At 46.6% G+C, this 19,198-nt stretch overlaps 2 protein-coding genes across 2 annotated transcripts in view; one reads left to right on the top strand and one right to left on the bottom strand.

Annotated features, from left to right (window-relative positions):
- LOC144829347 (magnesium transporter NIPA2-like) overlaps positions 1–7,401 on the bottom strand; it is a 131,817-nt gene extending 124,416 nt beyond the window's left edge. The window contains exon 1 of the mRNA XM_078688400.1: positions 7,276–7,401. The gene's annotated coding sequence lies outside the window, so the exon portion shown is untranslated. The remainder of the gene's footprint in view (positions 1–7,275) is intronic.
- Positions 7,402–7,521: 120 nt separating this feature from the next.
- Positions 7,522–19,198, top strand: part of TAF7L (TATA-box binding protein associated factor 7 like) — a 130,570-nt gene continuing 118,893 nt past the window's right edge. The window contains exon 1 of the mRNA XM_078688402.1: positions 7,522–7,702. The gene's annotated coding sequence lies outside the window, so the exon portion shown is untranslated. The remainder of the gene's footprint in view (positions 7,703–19,198) is intronic.

The following is a 19,198-nucleotide window of genomic DNA, read 5'->3' on the forward strand; positions in this document are numbered from 1 at the left end:
GTCCTTCCCTTTCTCTCCAACCTTCTTACTCTCCTTCCCAAAGTCTTCCGCTGGAGATACAAAATTGCTCTATGTGAGGAGCAAGTAGCTCATCCAACCCGGTTTTCTTTGCATTCTAATATTTGAAAATTAAATGCAAAACTCTACGTACTAAAATGCAAAGGAAAACCAAAAAATTACTTGAACCAGTGATTGGATAGGATTTTGCCTATCTGTTCCTCGGATGTCCTAAACTTCCTTTCAGTTATTTTTCTAGCTCCATTCTCACCCTTATTTCCACTGCTTTCTCTCCTTTCCCATCTTTTGCTGCCCACTTGTTTCGCTGTCAAGGCATCTGCCTTCTGGCTCCATCAGTCTCCCTTTCTACGTCTCCCACTCCTTACCTTTATCCGTATGCTTCTCTCACCATGATGCACGATGTGCTCTCAAATCTGGGCACCAGGGATGGAGTGCAGCTGGAAACATTACCTTGCAATGGCTACATAATGAAACAAGCTTTATCATAGCCAATAGGTCTCGCCTTTGGGACCTTATACATATTTATCCATGCAGCACATTATCCTGAGTGCTACAACATCTACTGTTACTTCACGTGCCCCTGGTGAATGGCCACACACCCAATGTTGAGCCTACGTGCTGTTTAATGAACACTGGAAATGCAATGTAAGCCCAGATAGGGAAGTCCGCAACCTAAAGGAATTTAACGATGAATTAAAATAATGCTATTCAAATAATGCCTTCATTGACTGCACGAAAGCAAGGCATTGAATAAGAAGCCAACATATGAGTGCCATTAAAGGTAACCAATGTCAACCAATGAGCAGGATTTAAGCCCACTTTAATGGAGTTACCTAAACCCTTAACATACCAGGAAATTGATGTTAAGGGGATCAATTTTGTGGTGCACTAAAGTAGTGTGGCAAAGTATTTATGCCAGACTGAGTGATGGTTTACTTTGAAGAGTAATTCATTCTCATTAACAGGTTGAAAATTGATGTAAATACTGGCCCTGTATGTCATGAAGTCCAGGTTGCATTCATCTTTGGCAGATTTATGGCACTGAGAACAGAATGAGAAGTTGATTTGTACCCCATTTTTCTGAGCTACTGAGGATACCAGAAAATGGAAGGTTGATCACACAGTATGTGCTTGGGATGAGAGGAGGAAATCAGTGATGTGTTGTGGGGCAATGCTGTATCCCCCAAGCAGAGGCTCTCTCTTGTTAGTCATGGACAACTGGCTGAAACTGCTGTAATGCGCCGAGACACCTTAGGGTATTTGCACGCTCAACAAATCTCATAAATAAATAATGGGATATCATACTTTTTTAAGTACGTTCGTATTGTTGGTTATGAAAAGGAGTGTTTTAGATCCAAATATGGATGGAATTTATAATCGTCGGCCCAACCATCAAGATGGCATATGGGACTTTGCAAGTCAGACAGAGTAGAACAGCAGTATTGCCGTAGAAGTGACTGGGGGTGATGTTATTAGGCGAGACCGAAAGGCTATGATGAGAGATGTGTTCTATTGGAGCTTGGATAAGCAGAAAGGCTTCTTTCATAATTTCGTGATAAAATAACCTGAAAGCTTGAAATTCCCAAAGAGTAGACGCTATTGGTGATGGGTGGTAAAGGAGGCTGCAAAAATCTGCACAAAAGCATCTGTAAATGCTTTGAAGCTTGGGTAACTGAATACGAAGTTGGCAGTGATGGCACAACTTATTAGGCAAACTCTGAGGGTTTTAAAGTTGGCTCGATGTCAGTATTGTGGTGATGGTCACACAGGACATATGGTTACTGGAACTATGATTAAGGCACCAACTGCATTATATATACATTGCTCCGCCCATGGCCTATTGGTGTCTCTTACGAGCACCGCTGGCCATGTGGTTTCAATTATCGTGCCCAGTCATGGGCGCGATAATTGAAACCACATGTTTCGCTGTGGCGCGCACCACTCGCAGGCGTGTTTGTTTTTATGTCTCTTTTTTTTTATTTACACTTGCATTACTTTAGCATTACGTTGCAACCCACTCTAAGAACAACCCACAAACACAATGTCTCCACCAAAGTGCTAAGAGAGATAAGTAATTTGCAGGCATGTGGGATATGAACATTTAGAAAAAAGTCATAGCATAACAAGGCATAAGTGTCACTCCCCTTACAGCTGCATTCTGGCTAGTGCACTTCTCTAGCTTTCAAAATAAAATATGTTATGATGTTTCAAAGATGTCCGCGGTAAATAGCCCCTTTGCAGGAAAGCTGCTTGCGATACCATTTTCAGTGATTCTAAAGATGGCACTGTGAGTAAGGTGAAGTTTCAATAGCGAGCATTCTAAGTTGGAAGAAACCACAGCATGGCTGTTGATGCCGCGCGAAGCCAACCTTAAGATGCCCCTCTTATATTCAAAAAAACATCTCAATATGTTCTTTCCGCTTATTTGATCTCACCAACATGGCCGCGTGCCTGAGCCTTCCTAGTTACGTAAGCAAGGAGGCCCCAGTCTGGAAGAGCCGTATTTCTCAGAATGGATTTTTGCAAGCCCGAGTGCGCCTGCGCTGTTGCTGTCGGTGGCCTGGAGTGCAGCGAGTGGGGCTAAGGCGGTGTGAGGGGCCCACGCAGACTTACCACTTACTCTCTCTGAGCGGCGTTGTCTGGGGCACGGGCAGGCCAGAGATTACTCACGCGAAGCCCGTCCGCTTTCCCTTTTCCGAGTGAAGCATGACAGAGCCTCATTCAGCGCTGCTGCTGCGGAGGCAGTTGGCAGGTAAGGGGCGAGAATGAAAATGAGCAGTAACAGTCGTAGTGATGTCAAAGTGCCAGGTATAGAAGTGAGGTCTACGACCCGCCTCCTCAGGCATACTCTCTGTTTCACCTCCATGGAACACTTATAATACTTTAGCCTGTCATCCTGTGTCCTGACAAGTCGGGAAAGGGAGAAATATGTTTGTCTTCTATCCATACCGGTATGTTGATGAATGTGCCCACCAGCGTCTCCTTCCCTGGCAGGACTGTTACCTATGGTTCCTGGTGTCTTCTTTCCCCAGAGGGCTGTTGAATGCAGCACCTGGCGTCCTTCTATATGATAAGACTGATAAATGATCTTGAACCTAAGGGGGGTGCTGTGTTTGACATAGTTTCCTGTGCCTTCAAGACAGTATTAAATGTACCCTCTATTACCTTGAACACCACTAGCCGGCTAAATGTGACATCTGGCATTTCTGTACTGGCAGAGGGTTAATTGTGATGCAATGTGAGTGTTATATGCCCTAGCTAGGGTTGCGTGACTGTGTCTATTGTCACACGTTTCTCAAACATTGAGTATGCGCAGCTTCACGCCAGGGGCGACACAGGTTGAGCTTTCTTTTCCATGCACACATGAGGCAAAAACACCCCAAAAACCACAGCTGCGCGCATAGGCTCTCTTTCTCACTAACTCTACCCATCAATAGTCCTGCTCAAATACATATCCCTACTCCAACTCCTCTTTGTTGCAGCTTCTCTCCTAGGTGCAGCAATAAACACGGTAAGTCCACAACTCTGGTCGTCAAGCACGTCATTAAACACTACCCACATAGATATGCGACAGCCAGTAAGTATCCTTTTCTCTGACATAGACGCTGCTTTAAACACGATACCCAGTATTGACTGTCCTGGCCAAGTTTCAAACGTGAAGTGTCCTTTGCAGTTACACGTTGTTAAATATGGCAACTACTCCACTGCCTTAGTAATAGTCTCTGTAACCCAAAGCCAAACAGGTGTGTTTCTTGAATGTGATACCCAATGTCTTTTACCCTGCCACGGGTGTATTTTTACATCTGGAACCCTGCAACATCTGTCCTGAAAACTCGCAGTGTTTGTAAAATGGACTCAGTTTGATGTGAATACCTCTATTCTCCTCCCGTTTTGTTGCCTTTCGATATTGGTTTCCTACAGGAATCAGTGCAATTGTTTTGTTCTCTTTATCTGCTGTCCTTGCTTGAATTGATTGGCTATGGCACATTGTTGTACTTTTACACTAAAAGGGTGTAAAGTATTTTTAAGCTGAAGCTACAGTCACTGAAGTAAAGACAAAATGTCCCCAACTGGAATAAAGGAATTGCCCAAAGGAAGGCAGCAAAGAAGCTGCCTGACCACCCTGTTCAAACAGGCAACAACAGCAACTTTGCCGGTCTGCGTTTTCGAGGCTCCCGCCAGATCCCGAAGAATCTGCGACACAGGACACGGACTTCCAGACATCTCTGACCCGACCTTCGCTCACAGCAAAGCTGAGACCCGTGGCGGACACGAGAGACGTGGGACCGGAACTCCTGGACATCCTGCATTTTGCAAGCTGCACTCGCTTCATGAGGTAACTTGAAGTCGTGCATTGGGGTGCTTGAAGCCCCAGACTCGAGCACTATTTGCACCTAAGCTCAGAGGCCCCCACTCCACGAGTGACCCGTGGGCCCCGCTTTTGCATTTCAGCTCAACGCGTCTTCACGGTTTCTAGTCCGTTGGCTAGTGAGCCCCCTGAAGAGTTTCTTTTTAATCTAATTTGCTTTCCTGGTTGCTCCAGGCTTGCTCCAACTTCCCTACAAAGGAGAAGTTCCTCAGACCTTGCTGGTCTGCTCCGAAGCCTATCTCGACATCCTGCATGGGTTGCGTTTGCCAAGGCTTGTTGGGTCCAGTCCGGATACCGACACCTCAGTCAACTAGATCCTTTGTGGAACAGCTCGAATTCAGCTACTGGTCGTCGTCGACGCCTCCTGGTCCTCGTGGCTGAAGAGACAAACTTCACCTCTTCACCTGAAATCACCCGACATCTGGTGGCATCTTCCTATCGCCGCCCTGGTCACTGGCAAGTGACCCAGACTCTGTCCCTTCTGCTGTCAGGTTCTACAGATCTTCGATCCACCCTTGAATCCACCCGGACACTTTTTCTCTGGCCGTCTGCAGCACTTCTTTGCAGCTCTCCATTGAAAACGACGACGAAACCCGACACGAAAAGACACCTATGCACCCGGCTTCCCTGGATGAGGTAACACGAGTACTCTGGTGCTCCCGTGGGTCGTGACTCTCAAAGTGTCCTAGTTTATAAGGGTTCCATCGTAGTCCATCCGGAAGTGTCCTTAAATTGTATATTTGTAACTTCTATGTTTCCCATAGAAAGTCAATGGTAACCCATTGTGTTTAGACACTGCACGCGTCTCCCATGGGCCTCCTACTTCCTAACCTTTGGTTGGTTAGAGTAGCCCCAGCGATTCCACAGGCCCCAGGCCTGCTTTCTAATTCGCTTGTGGTTCTTATACCACTATTTTAGTATATGGTTTGTGAGGCCCCTAGGGCATAACGTATACTATGCAACTTATCGTATATTAATTGAGTAACTTGTATTGTACTTTTACCTCTGACCTCATAAAGAGTGCAGAGGGGTTGTGTTTAGAATAAATACATATATATTTGATATATACCTTGTGTGGTGTCCTTTCATTTGGTACTCAAGGGATTATAATTGGTAAAACAACTTGCTTAATACCCTCTCTGAAGTCTTAGCCTGATGACTGCTGGTCCATGCTACCACTAGGATAGCTTTCTATAAGGTTGACTTTACAACCACCATCAATAAGGGTCGATTAGACTGGTGCAAGGTGCCCACTAAAACTAGTGGACATCATATGCCAGGCTAACTTCTCACATTCCCTTCCATAAAGTTTTTGCATTTCGTGACCTCATGGTTAGATTATGTAGTGTTTACCTGGGTATCACAGACCACCTTCTGGATACACTGCAGCAAATACAATACACTGCTGCTCTTTCCATTTTTGATCTATGGCTTAGGGACCGTGTCTCTGCTGCCATTAAAGGAATCAACCCTACTTGTTTTCAACCTAAATTGAAGCTATATACGCCACACCATCTTGTATAGCCTGTCTTTCTTGTGTTGCTGCAGAGCCATATGCTTTGTAAACAGAGATGCACAGATCACTCTTTCTTTGTCCTAGTGATTCAACTATAGGAACACCACCTCCTTGGAAAAAGGTTTCATAGGACTCCATGGATAATACCCATTCCCAGCTCTCACAAATAAGAGAGAAGTGGCATTCCAAGACCCAACACTCATTGTGTTTGTTCCCCATAAGTAGTGTTTTATCACTCTGTTAACTAGTAACCACAAACCCTTTACACCTAGTGTTCAATGCCCCATGGACTCCCAGTATCTAATCCCTCACCATGGCAGACCTAAATTGACTCCTCTCTGCCCTTGCATGTTACGGTCTTTCTTTGATTACGAGCAAAAGGTTTTAATTACATGAAAATTAATCTTCCAATACCATAACATTCTGTCTTGTTATAAGTCAGTTAAGGTCGTTGCTCTTAGAAGTTTTTATGGTTTGCACTACTTTAATACTCTTATGGCTGCCAAACAAATTTTTTAGTGTTCTGAGCAGAGATGTCAGTAAAAAAGGAGCTCTAGACTTATTAAAACATAAGTCTGCAAGGTTTTGGATTCCTTAGTGTCCTTGTTGTCATTGCGGACAGATGGAGCACGGAAACAGGCATGCAGACCGCAACGCAGATCAGGAAAGTCAGGTGCTGCTATTAGACTCATGCTGCCCCGCCCCAGCCATCTAGATAGTTGGCCAGAGAGCGGCACCAGCACATGAACAAGCATTTGCAATGCAATAGGTCTCGCATTATTAAAGTTTGAGCTATTGGCATTGCTAAATAATGCAACGCCAATAGCTCAAACTTTAATAATGCGAGACCTATTGCACTGCAAATGCTTGTTCACATACCGACGAACTCCTAGTGATAGGACCGAACAAGCATGGGCAAAAGCCAATGGATCTCGCCTATGCCGCGGGAGGTATTACTTTTGTCAATTTGTTTTAGCTATATTCTACAGCAGGGAAGCATGGCAAAAAAAACAACAAAAAAAACACTATGAAACGGTCAGCGCAAACCGCGTGATTGCGTTTTTTTCACTTTACTTTCAACCATGCTGCGCTGCTGTACAATATAGCTGAAACACATTGACAAAGGCAATAGCTCCCGTGGAGTAGGCGAGACCTATTGCCTTTGCCAATGCTTGCTAGCCCATGCAAGGAGCTCGAGTGAAAAAAACAGAACACCATAGTCGCTTAGCACTTCCAATTGGCCATTCGCGGCCAGTTTCTTGGCTGCAGTCGTAAATAAAAGTAAAGCGGAAATAGAAATGTATCAGCAACTCTGTATGTTATGATATATGTTGGGCTAATCAACCAATTGATTATCCAGCATGTCACTTACCTCTCAACGTGATCTTAATAAACATCCAATCTGTCACTTCAGCTTCTCTTCGGACTTTCAGATAACTATATTTTGAGAAGGCGTGGGACGGTAACCAGGAAGTTGATTGGCAACCTAAGAGGCGGAATGAGGAAGCGCTCAGCTGATCGCCTTGCAATTGGGTTAACAAACACCGTGTCCCGCCCCAAAAAAGACAAGACATCCACCCATTTCTGTCCCGGAAGAAGTTTAATGCTCCGGAAGTCATGGCTCGTCCGCTGGAGAACCGGCCTGAGTTACTGTGTTATGAATCGCAAATGTAGCCGCTACTTGCAGTGGGTCGTAGAGGTGCGGATAGAGGCCGGTGGAGATCACCATTGAGCACGAAACTGCGGCCGTGGAAGAAAGACACGACCTGAGCAGCGGGGTCTACACCGTCTCTAACCCGGTCAGTGTTCGGGGGCACGCCACCGTGAGAGGCTGGCCTAAAAGATGTTGCATCAGTGGGCGACAATACATCAGCGTGATTGGTGCTTAGTGATTGGTGCTTAATGCTTTTAGCACTGACCCCGGGTCGCGGTATTTAAAGGCGCCAAGGCTAAGATGAGAGGGTCTGCCCCCAGTTTTTCTATTTTAAATTATAAGTGGTGCATTCTCTAGCACAGTGTTTCCCAAACTGTGGTCCGCGGACCCCCAGGGGTCCGTGACACTTTCCCAGGGGGTCCGCAGGCAACAGTTTTAAAAGCACAGAAAAGTTTCTTGTATAATTAGCAGCTTTCCAGCAGCAATAAAAGTTTGTAAGCAATAGAAAGGGGAAAGGGGTTATATGCACGATTGCACCTATCTTTTATATCGCCTTAGTCAATTTTTATGGTGACACGGATCGGAGATTCTTTTACCCCTAAATCTCCTTGAACAAAAAAAGGAAAATTTTTTGCTCTAATTTGCAGTTTAACAATACTGATCCAGCACACAAAACAAATGTTATAAAAGTCTGAACAATGATATGCAAATTTCAGTTGCAATACAATGATATTCAGTAGCAGAGTCGTTGGATGTTTTTTGGATGTTCAATCTTTATTGAATTCTTCAAAAAATGTAGCCAACGCGTTTCGTCCTCCACGGACTTCTTCAGGGCAATGATAATGAGCTTCTCATCAATGTGCAGATATTCTTTATTTTCAATTAGATGGTAATTTAAAGTGGCAATTCTTTTCTTAGTATGTTTCGTGCACATTGGTCTCACAAGTTCGAGTCTTTCAAGGTAAGTTAGCCAATATGATAATGGTTTTAAATATGGTTCAAGCCGGCTCCATCGCGTGGCGTCCTTTGTTGAGGCAAAGGACGCCACGCGATGGAGCCGGCTTGAACCATATTTAAAACCATTATCATATTGGCTAACTTACCTTGAAAGACTCGAACTTGTGAGACCAATGTGCACGAAACATACTAAGAAAAGAATTGCCACTTTAAATTACCATCTAATCGAAAATAAAGAATATCTGCACATTGATGAGAAGCTCATTATCATTGCCCTGAAGAAGTCCGTGGAGGACGAAACGCGTTGGCTACATTTTTTGAAGAATTCAATAAAGATTGAACATCCAAAAAACATCCAACGACTCTGCTACTGAATATCATTGTATTGCTACTGAAATTTGCATATCATTGTTCAGACTTTTATAACATTTGTTTTGTGTGCTGGATCAGTATTGTTAAATAGCAGCAATAAAAGTGTCAAGATAAAGCCAGTGATTAATGTACCTGCTGGAGTATGAGGAGAGTTTTGTTTAGTGGCAGCTTTGACTTAACTGATGTAGCACAGAGGGTTAATGTGCCTACTGCAAAGAACGTGTAACATGCATTTTAAAAAGCAGCATTTTATGTGTATAGGTTTGTGGTTACTGCTTTTGTCACAGAGATTCCTTGCGCACTTCATAAGTGACAATCGTAATGTAGCAGAGGGACCTATAAACTGTCATCAAAGAGCTGCTTGCAAACTGCATGGTACCAGTTAGTAACTTTTGTTTTTTCCTAGTTATTCATTATCCTGATGCTGCGAAAAAGATTTATTTGGGTGGAAATACATTTTTAATGTTAAAGTCAGTGCTAGCCACTGTGTTATGTTCTGAATCCTGAGTTTGTGCTTTTCCAGAACAAGCACTCTTTAAACATTTTATATACACACTGATTTACATGTACGATTCAATGTTTCTATATGTGTGTGATGTAAAGTGCTCTGACATCCTACAATGGTATGAGAGATGTTATAAAACAAATGAAATACATGTGACAGAGGGGCTATTACTTCAATATAAAATACTTAGGGCCAGATGTACGATCCGTTTTTATATGCGTGAACGGGTTCGTGAACCCGCTTTCACATGCAAAAACGTATTGGGCCATGTACATTGCCTATTTCACGAGTCGCAATTTGTTTGCGACTCGCAATTTGTTTGTGACTCGCTAAATAGGTTTTGCAACTTGCTATTTGGAAGGGGCATTCCCTTCCAAATAGCGAGTCTTAAAACCATGTACAAATGTTTTGTGGTCGCAAAACACTCGCAATTACCACTTACTTCAAGTAGATGGTAATGCATTTGCAAATGGGAAGGGGTCCCCAGAGGACCCCTTCCCATTTGGGTCCCCTTTGCAAATGCATGCAAAATTATTTTTTAAGGGCAGGCAGTGGTCCCAGGGACCTCTGCCTGCCCTTAGAAAATGAAAACGTTTCATTTTCTTTTTTTTTTTTAAATGCATGGTCAATGGGCTGCATTTTTTTTTAAACTGCTTTATTTAAAAGCAGTCCCAGACATGGTGGCCTGCAGAGCCCAGCAGACACCATACCTAGGAGGGCTGGCATTCCCAATAGGCTCGCAAATTGCGAGAGGCTCATTAATATTAATGAACCTCGCAATTTGCGACCCCATTGGGAATCTGAAACAGTGTTAAACACACTGTTGTACATTTCATTTAGCGACTCGCAATTTGCCACTCGCAATGTGTCGCCAATTGCGAGGCGCTAAATGAAATGGTCGTACATCTGGCCCCAAAATCCTAAGGGGCAGATTTAAAAGCCCCATGCGCCTCTTTTACGCCACCGTTGTGTCACTTTCGTGATGCGGCGGCGACGCAAAAGATGTGCCATGGTGCAGGGTATTTACAACGTGACACATCTGGGAGATGCACCACCACGTTGTAAAGCCCTGCGCTAGAAGGAGGCGTTCCGGCGCAGGAACGCCTCCTAAAAGTGGCTGAGTGAAATCTACAAGATTTCACTCAGTCACTTTGGGGCCCATGCTGCGTCAAAACCCTGCGCCTGCTTGAAGCAGGCGTAAGGATCGACGCAGCATTAACAAGATTCGGCCCCCCAGAGCATTGCTGGAGCTGTGTCGTGCTTGCGACGCAACTCCAGCAATGCGCGACCTTTACGGCACAGATGCGTCACGCATCTGTGCTTTTTTGCCCCATGAGGCGCAGCATTGTAAATGCGGCGCATTAATGGTGGCAGAGGCATGGCGCAAAATAAGTGGCGCATCCCTGCTGATATGCATGGATGCGTCACTTATTGTAAATCTGCCCCTAAGTACTTTGAGTATTTGTTTTGTGTGCACACGTGTGTATTTTTTTCGAATTACTGTTTTAATATTTGAAATTTAACTCATACAAATTGTTGGGGGTCCCCGGCTTCCAGTGGTGACTCAATGGGGGTCCTCAGGAGTCAAAAGTTTGGGAACCACTGGGCCGCCCGGAGTCTAGCACTTTAGTTCACGCGGAAATGTCTTAAAAGGTGTGTGGGAATATGATCTTACTTTGTAAAGCCCAATAAGCAAGTTGCTTGGATCATAACTTATAATACGTAACAACCACTTTATAATACGTAACGACCACTTTATCGAGGTTAGAAAGTGATACACATTTTAAAGGTAATTCTATGTCAGGACGGAGGCGAGGATTATGCAGTCCTTTCTTCTCTTTATTACAATAGCAGATTTAAAGTGGACCAATAAGAAAACTTTTCAGGAACTACAACTCCCATGAGCACATGGGCTACAGTGTCCATAACAACAGCCATCCAATCACGAGGGCCTCCACTGTATAACTGGTCCTGACGTCCCTTCCTCTTTCTTCTCTGCTCGTCAGTTAAGTCAACTTCTTTTCCTACTGACGTATTGTTTGACTTTTCTGTGCGCTTATTATTATTCCTATTATCTTGATATGCTTATTTTGATTATTATGATGTTGATATCCTAACTTGCTTCTGTTTAGCTTTGTTTCTGCTTAATGATAGCATCGCAGTTAAGTCAACTTCTTTTCCTACTGACGTATTGTTTAATTTTGATATCTCTGTGCGCTTATTATTATTACTATTATCTTGATACGCTTATTATGATTATTATGATGTCGATATCGTAACTTGCTTCTGTTTAGCTGCGTTTCTGCTTAATGATAGAATCGCGCGTCAAGCTTGACTCGCGCATGTAGGAATCGTTTTGTGACCGACGCGCGCCAGGCTCTGCTTGCGCCGTCAATCCTCCCGCTTATCGCGGACCGTGTTTGCGCGCTTCCCGCGCTTTCTCGGCTCTGTGGGGCGCCCGGCGCTACGGAGAAGCTGCCTGTTGGTGGTTTTCTGCTGGCGTGGCGGCGCGCTGAGGAGAGCGCCGCTCTGCCTCACCAACCCTCGCCCGACACCGGCTTCGGTGATCCCCTCACTCGCGCTACTGCGCAGCGCCACCTGGTGGTGGCATCAAGGTACTGCGCCCAGTTTTGATAGCTGGGTTGCTTGAGCACTGGCGAGGGGGCTACCTACAGTAATTGTTTAAGGTGTATACGTGCTCTCACCCTCATCTATCTCTGGCATCTGACCAGGCAAGCCCCTTAATTCAGGAGGCGGAAGAGACTTCTCTCCCAACCCTTCCCGCCTGCAGTTGGTTGTGCGCGGTCGCTGGCCCTGGATTCTGGGCTAGCTCCTCCGAGGGATTGGGTGGGCGCACTCGCCCAGGGTATCCCCGGGGTGTTTGGTTCCCCAATGTCGGTGGACCGCGGACCTCGAAGCACGCAGGGCGGGGGTAAAAAGAGCGTCACGCGGGGCACCTGGGGGAGTCCGACCGTTTGGGGGACTCCTTGTGACAGAGTGCGCGAACGCTCACACATGTACCCTGCCGGGAGGGTTTCGAACCCGGAGAGGATGGCGACGAGGTCGCTTTTGAGACAGACCAAGATGATGGTTTCCCCTTGGAGGGAGAGGGTATGTCCGATGAAGGGGTTCCTCGAATGAGGCAGACTACACGGGTCGACCATGGCGCCCGGTGTCTCACTCATCGGGGTCCCAGGATGGGGATGGGAAGTCCTCCGATCTGTTTGACCCTACAAGGATATATCATCCTAGGTCGTCGGAGTGGATTCCTGACCCCAAGGTGGCGGCTTGTGTGGCGAGTAACATTTCGTCAACCTCGGGAGAAGGAGGTTAGAACCCGCATGCGGGGTGAATGCTCTCGATCGAAGCTAGAGGGCAGGGTGGCCGTCACCCCGGACATTGATGATAAACTCTTCGCGTTCTTTGCCAAGTTCACGTAGGACCCGACGTAAGACATAGACCGCTCCTGGCGTAACTGTCAGGTCACCTCCTGGATGCCGTGGGTCCCATAGCTCAGATCTCAGCTGGCTGTGTCGGCCAAGAGTCGGGGTCTGCGTTATCCACAGAGGTCGTGGCAGTTGGGGCCCAGCGCGCCCTATGTTTCTTGGGCACTGCAAACTTCGCATTGGCGACGGAGCGTTAGCGGTTGCTTCTCATTAAAAACGATCCTAAGCTTGGGGGCGAGCCGCAGGTCCCTCCTGCACTCTACGGATTTTGATCAGTATCTTTTGGTCAAGAAGAAGGACACAGGGTTTCGGCCGGTCCCCTAAACTAAAGGCTTTCGACCGGTCATAAAATTGCGGGGTTTCAACGAGTGGCTGGTTCCCCCACTGCAAGATGGAGGGGATCCATCTCCGACGCGCTATCCTCCTCCTGGGGGATCGGATGGTCCGTCTAGCCTTGCAGGACGCACACCTCTCGGTTCCCATCTCCCCGCCTCTCCGGCGTTTCCCGCAGTTCCCTTGGGACGGCAAGGTTTCGTTTTTCAAACGCTGCCATTCTACCTCTCTTCGGCCCCGTGGTGCTTTACCAAGCTCCTTCGACCGGTGGTAGAGACTCTGCGCGAGGGGGCGTTCGGCTGAGCAGATATCTCGATGACATCCTGATCTTGGATCAATCGTCGGTCCGTCTCCAAGACAACTTGAACATGACTACCGCTCTGCTCCCGCTTCTGGGTTTCGTGCTACATGCACAGAAATCCGAGCTCAGGCCATGAGGCAGGTCACCTTTGGGTTCCCTATTCGATTCAGAGTCGGCCTCCCTCAGCCTTCCTTTTCAGGGGGTCACCAAGTTTCGCAGGGAGCTGTCTCAGGTCCTTCGGAAGGACAGCATCTCCCGGAGTCAGCTGGTCTGCATCGTGGGTCTCCTCGATTAGGGCGATCCTCCCGGGCCCCTGCGGTACGGGGCCCTGCAACGTCTGGAGGCGCAACACCTCAGGAAGGGGCTCACGTACTCCAAACGCGTCTCCCTGACGGAGGAGACGAGGACGGAAGTACGTGGGTCGATCGAGCACGTGTGTGCGCGGAACGGGAGAACAATCTCCGGCTCCAGCCGGATCTGATCATCGAGTCGGATGCCAGCTGGTCGGGCTGGGGGGCCGTTGGCCCGTGGAGGAACTTTGGCTTCACTTCAACTGCCTAGAACCTCTAGCGGGTTCTTTACAGTGAGATCTCTGACTCAGAGCAGAGTATCGGGTTGCACCCTATTGCGTACGAACTTGGCGTCGGCGGTGCACTACATCGATCGCCTGGGCAGCCCTCGGTCTCAGACCTAGGCGGAACTGGCAAATTACTTCTGGCATTTTTGCCTGGAGATGCCGTTTCGGGGCCGGCGGAGTAACTTCCGGGACGGCGAACCTCGATTGCGGTCTGGCACTCCAGGAACTTCAGCGATTTTCACCGATTGGCGGCTGGATCGGACAGCCTTCCAGGCTTTGATGACCTAGTGGAGTCCGTGCACTGGGGATCTTTTTGCTCCCGACTCAACCGTCAGCCCCGAGGTTTGGGAGCTGGAGGCCGGATCCGGCGACAACCGCAGGGGATGCGTTCCTGCAGAATTGGTTGCTGGAACTACCATACGCGCTCCCTCCATTTCTGATGATTCCTCGCGTGACGGCGCAGATTCGCCGACTATGAGTGTACATGACCCTGATGACTCCGTTTTGGCGGGCCCAAGCGTGGGTTCCGCCCTTGTTGGAACCGTTGTGGGACTGTCGGATTCGACTGCCCTTGTTCCCGTCTCTGCTCAAGGGTCCCTTGGGGGAGCCTCTTCCGTTGATTCCCCAGGAGACATGGTACCTCATGGCGAGCCTGGGCTCCAAGAACTATCAGGAGGTATCGCTCGGCTTGGGGAAGGTGGCATCTTCGGTGTATGGGAAGACTCACCGATCCCGTGGGGGCGGACGTTACTCACGTCTTTTTCTGGCTGAATTGGCTCATTTAGGCTTGGCTTACCGGTCTATCAACTCTTTCAGATCCGCCATTTCGGCGGGGCATGCCCACGTGGATAGGAAGCCCGTAGGGGAGCACCCGTGGGTCTGCAAACTGATGAAAGGGGCTAGACTGTCTAGGCCCCCAGAACCCAGATATGACTGTCTCTGGGATGTCAACATCGTTCTCCGTCTACTCCGCTCCTGGGGGGATAATCAGTCCCTTACTCGGAAGGAGTTGTCCGCCAAGTTGGCGATCTTATTATGTCTGGTCTCGTGCAAACGAGTCTCGGACGTGAGAGCCCTGGACATTTCCGCTCGGGCGTACACCCCGGATGGAGTCACTTTTACGGTGGCTAGGAGAACCAAGACTAACATCAGGTCGGTATCGTACCCTACCTTTCCGGATCAATCCAAACTCTGTGTTGTGAGGTGTCTTAAGGCGTACGAGGACATGACGCTCGAATATCGCCCTCCGGGGGAACGTCAGCTCCTCATCGCTTTACAGAAACCGTTCAAAGCGGTTTCCTCTCCAACCATCGCCAGGTGGGTCTGCTGGATCATGACCGAGGCGGGGGTGGATGTGACCAGATTCGGAGCCCATTCCACGAGGGGAGCAATGGCTTCTAAGGCCGTTCAGCTCGGCGGCAGGCTAGAGGATATTATGGCCGCGGCAGACTGGTCTTCCGAATCCACATTTAAGAAATTCTATTTCAAGCCCATTTATGGTGCCGCAGAATTGGTGATTGAAAGGCTTTAAACCTGCATAATCCTCGCCTCCGTCCTGACATAGAATGAAAAATTTCCTAGCTAACGTAACGGAAAGTTTCAATTCTATTAAGGACAAGGAGGCGAGGATTATCCCCCCCGAGACTCTGTGGTCTCTCCCAACCCAACTTCTCCGTAATTCCGGTAAGTAAATGTTTCAAGGGGGTTTGGTTATCTAAGCGGCTATCTCTGCTTGGCAGTATTCGTGCTACTTATGGAGTTCAGGTCATTCCTGCTTGCTCAGGTTTATGGTTAAAATGTCTATTATACTAGTAGTCAGATGTTATCTCGCTACTTCGGGAGTTCAGGTCATTCCTGCTTGCTCATGTTTACGGTTCGAATGTCTATTATACTAGTATTCAGTGTTATCTCGAAAAAAGGTTATCATGTATTGCGTTTCCATGCTTCCGTACACGGATAGGGGAACACGATAACGGTTTGTCTTGTGTTGCTTTAGGACAAGACCAGAAGGAGTGATGAACGTCCTCGAGATCTTTCCTCGCAGAGAAGAAGACGAAGAGGAAGGGACGTCAGGACCAGTTATACAGTGGAGGCCCTCGTGATTGGATGGCTGTTGTTATGGAGACTGTAGCCCATGTGCTCATGGGAGTTGTAGTTCCTGAAAAGTTTTCTTATTGGTCCACTTTAAATCTGCTATTGTAATAAAGAGAAGAAAGGACTGCATAATCCTCGCCTCCTTGTCCTTAATAGAATTGAAACTTTCCGTTCCGTTAGCTAGGAAATTTTTCATTTGACCTGCAGTGCAAGGAACCTTATCCAAAGAACTTCATTTAAAATGTGTATGCATAGCAGCATTGACAATGGGCAGAACTAGAATGTGATTTAAAGACACCTTTACAAGGGTTGAAGAAATTGAGGGAGGTTCTTACTTAGAATCTTGACGTAATTGGTACATGTGTTTTTAAAAGCATACTGGACAATGCGTAATCCGTCTTTCATCCTTTTCCTTTAATGTCTCGAGACAGGCTGTTTTTGCTTACACGGTGGTGTTTAGAACTGGTAGGGCTATCTTAGGGTGCCTGCTCTCTCAAAACGGATCGCTTTTATGTAATTGTAACACTGGCGACGATGATGCGATGTTCCAGAAAGATAAGGGGCACCACAAGAGGCTAGAACGCTGACTCACCATGCCGGCTGTCTTGACTGGAAGTACATTTTGAGAACAATTCAAAATTTGCTAACATACGTGACCAGCATTTTCAATTCTATTAAGGACAAGGAGGCTAGGATTATGCTTTCTCATTTCTTTACTAGGAAATGCTCAGCAGCCAATTAGAAAACAGTAAAGAAAAACACTACTACAATACCCATGAACTCTCTGGGTATCACCTCACAAACCATAGAGTAACCACTATATAATGTACCATAGAGAATACCATATTCTCTTTCTTTGGTAACTTAAAACAGTTCAAATGAAAAAAATTGTCAGTCCAACATGAAGATCGTGGAAGAAAGATAAAAAATTACTTGACTGACAAAAAACTGTGAGAAACAGCAATCCACTGGGATGGAAGACGCAATGCTTGCATCTGTAGAACTAAACAAACCAGATTGCCGGGCAGTGTTAGTTAAATGACAAGTACACACCTAGTATAATTAATTGCTAGGCTGACAAACCCTCTGTGTTTTGGTCACTTGTATTTTATAAAGAAAGATTTTGAAAAAATGTTTATGGCAGCAACAAGGATTCACATCACATTTACAAAGGTTCACAGATGCATTGAAAAAACCATAAAGAATACATTAAATCAAAAACATACACATATAACAATTGTGTTAACATAAATAACGACAACTATAGAAAGCCTCAAAAAAATATTTTTCTTTGTAGAGGCACCAATCCTGAATGCAATTAAACAAGCGGTCAACTAGGATAACACACTAGCCTACTTGTTATGACCACCACTAGATACACATAAAGCGGTTCAACATATGATGCACAACATAGGAAGACACAAAACTATGCAACAGTGTAGAGTTGTGTATGGGTTATATTCCTATTGTGCCCTAACAATTCAGTATCTGGGTGGAACAGGACGCCGACGCGTTTCGAACCCGTTGAGTAGTTCTAAGGGTTCTCCTCAGGACAAGGATTGGGGAGGTCGTTGTCACTGTGAATTAAGTTAAAAAACATGGTGTCAATGGAGAGCTGACTACTACCTCACTTCAACTCAAACACTGTGAATTAATGGTTAAATACCTTATTCAGGAAATATCAGGATGCTACCTGTAAGGAAGGTGATATAAACCCTAGTTAGTCCCTGTCATGTAGGAAATAATCTGAGCCACTATGTAAAGATGAAAAAGGTTCCCTCATTTAGAGGCACGTCCATTGATGTTTAGTGTTCAAAGCACACGTGAGGGATGCTGATATGACTAAGGTCAGGAGTTGTGCATCAATAACAATAACATAGTCCGTTTTGCTGAGAGCTGTTTGCGGGATAAAGAAGTATTGGACGGCCAAGCCTCCAGATAGCTCAACACAATGGAAACATCCCATAAACCAACATATTTCGGAGAAGGCGGTTTTACCAGCCGTATACCCTTGAGTATCTTAAAAATCAAAGGATGCTCACCAGCAGGCTTGCCATCGATAGTAATATGTCCCGCAGAAACGGCAGAACGAAAATTATTAACAGTCCTGTAAGCTAGACCTGACGAAGCAATAGATGCCAGAAAATTCACACAATTAAAGAGACGTCCACTGAAGCGGGATCCACCTCCCGTTGAGTACACCAACTACACCATTGTTTCCAAGCTGCTGCATAACGTTTGTGTGTGTTGGGAGACCAAGCCTCGCTGATCTGGTAGCGTCTCGCGAAAGGCCTGGGATTTGCCAGAAATCCCTGAAACCCGCCATGCCACTAGGAGGAGTTGACCCGACTCTATTAGGGGATGCAGGTTGTAGAGAGGGTCCAGCAACAGATTCCATCTCTGGGGAAGAAGGAGCGGCACCGCACAACTCCTTTCCAGAAGAACTGGGAACCAAGCCTGGGCCCTCCACAGATGAGCGATCAGAATCAACTCAGACTGATAATGCATTGTGCGAGCCAAGACCCTGGGAATTATCACAAACTGGGGAAAGGCATAACATGGGAGAGACGGCCAGACCTGGAGAAAGGCATCCATGGCTAGGGCTTACGGATCTGCTCGCCAACTGAAAAACAGGGGAAGTTGAGTGTTGAGGCGAGAAGCAAACAGATCGATCTGACATTGACCCCAAAACCGGGAAAGAGACTGGAATACTCGAGGATGAAACCTCCAATTGCTGAAATCCCAGAGATGAAGAGAGTTCCAGTCTGCAATCCGATTGTTGTGACCTGGGAGATATTCTGCAATAACTGTGATCTTCCTCTGAAGACAAAAGTGCCAAAAATCCTTGCCGATTTCTGCCAAAATCTTGGACTTCGTCCCGCCCCTAATTTGTTGACATACCGAACCGCTGACATGTTGTCCATGCGGAGGAGTATGCAACAATTCGTCATGCGTGGAGACAGACAACTAATCGCAAAAGACTCTGCCAGAAGCTCCAGGCAATTTATGTGGAGGGACAATTCCTCCTGAGACCACCGGCCTCCTGTCGATATTTG

Source organism: Lissotriton helveticus, chromosome 4_1, assembly GCF_964261635.1.
Source record: "Lissotriton helveticus chromosome 4_1, aLisHel1.1, whole genome shotgun sequence".
In the NCBI taxonomy this organism is placed as follows: Eukaryota; Metazoa; Chordata; class Amphibia; order Caudata; family Salamandridae; genus Lissotriton; species Lissotriton helveticus.